At 46.7% G+C, this 1,819-nt stretch overlaps 1 pseudogene; it reads right to left on the reverse strand.

Annotated features, from left to right (window-relative positions):
* Positions 1-482, reverse strand: part of LOC101583841 — a 966-nt pseudogene extending 484 nt beyond the window's left edge.
* Positions 483-1,819: the final 1,337 nt, after the last annotated feature.

Raw genomic sequence — 1,819 nt, forward strand, 5'->3', positions numbered from 1 at the left:
GAGAGAGAGAGAGAGAGAGAGAGAGAGAGAGAGAGAGAGAGAGAGAGAGAGCAATACGGGTGCTTGGCAGGAACATCGGACTTCTTGTTAGCATTACAGAGCGACTGCACGGCAGAAATGCTGATATAGCCATCAGAGGAACCAGGTTTGAAAGGAATGCCCTGGCCCATGTCCCCACGAAGATCTCCCTCCGGTTCTCGGTCCAAGGCAGCATCCAGCACCTCAGGGCTGATGTCCATGCCCACCCAAAAGTGTCCCTCTTCCGTGAGGTAATCTCCACTCAGGTCAGTACCACAGCCAATATCCAGCAGGTAACAGGGCTGTCCCTTGGGCAAACAAAGGAGCCCCAGTGCTCGCTCGGTCGTCTTGCTCTGGACAGCAATCATCCGAGAGTTGCGAACGTATTTCTGGGCTTCATTCTGGTCGTAAAACAGTTCCAGAGGTCCGCCGTGCTCGGGTCTCCGGCGGAGAAACGCCATCCTCAAGCCTTAGCAAAGAGCTCGCTGGCGCCCGCTTGCCTGTATCTGATATCTGAACAACTACTTTGAGGATAACGACATGCAATGTAACAAGCATTATTAATTTCCTATCATCTTGTTTTGAAATTCTGTATTGTTTTTATTGTTTTTTATTCTATTTAAAATAAAAAGGTCACTGATTCATTGATTGAGACACAGGGTCTTGCCATGTTGGCCAAACTGACCTGAAACTCACAATCCTCTTGTCTCAGCTTCCCAGTAGAATTATGGGTGAGCCACTACCATGCCTGGATGAAATATCTTCATTTATGGCCTTCAAACTGTCTATCAGAAATTGAATAATATTAGATTTATGTCTCTCCGGGTCACTTTCAATTATTTAAATAGTCTTGATTTCAGGTCTGATAAAATCCAATGTAAATTAAAACAAAATTTCAGGCTCACATCCAGTTTGAATCTGCCTGGTTCCCCCATGGCTTCTCCGCTGCCATCTGCAATCACCGTGAAGACCAGCTGTGCCTGACTTTCAAAAGATGCCCCTGTGTTTGGCCAACAATCTCCTTTCCATTTTCCAGCTAGCTGGCAGCCTTACAACTAACCTTCCCTGACTAGAAGAGGATGGGCAATAAATTCTCCACAGAATTTACTGTTGGCTGCCACAACCGCCACGTTGGCCACAGCCCAGAGGTTCTGGCAGTCATCAGCCACAGCTCCCTCCCTTCCTTCCTCCAAGGGATCAGGCGCTGTGATTTTGTGATTTTTAACAAATGTCTTTATTTGTGTTAAGGGAGGGCTGCTGAGGCTGAAGTTTGATCTAGGTACCAAGAGAGCAGAGAGGAGATTTTTGCCGGAGGATATTTTAGGGACACTCTCACCCTCTGTTGTGAGGGAGGATCCTGCCTTGTCCTATCAGGTGAGGTGGAGCTGCCACAGGCTGCATGGCAAGTTTAACGCAGAAATCCTCTGAAGATAAGCAAGTCTCTGGCCTTCTTGAATGTACTGTGCAGGGTCCATGGTTGTGTGGGACCTCTTAGTCCTCTCCTTGTAAATCCTGAGGGATGTGCTTATGCCGTTCTTTTATGTGTGGGGGTCCTTCCCCCACATTTCTATTAGGAACTGATACTACAGGATGAATTCCCTGCTCCACACACATTATCAAATTTAGTCCTCATAAGTCTTCCAAGAGAAATCCTAACATTCCTGCCTTATCAATGAGGTTGTGGAGGGAGATAGAGTATCTGTCCTAGATTACAAATTTAGTAATGTTGTTACATGTTTAACAGAGCACTTGCCTAACATTTGCAATGCCTGGGGCTCAATTCCCACCCAGCACTCAGATA

Source organism: Octodon degus, unplaced genomic scaffold, assembly GCF_000260255.1.
Source record: "Octodon degus isolate 3935 unplaced genomic scaffold, OctDeg1.0 scaffold00015, whole genome shotgun sequence".
Classification (NCBI taxonomy): Eukaryota; Metazoa; Chordata; class Mammalia; order Rodentia; family Octodontidae; genus Octodon; species Octodon degus.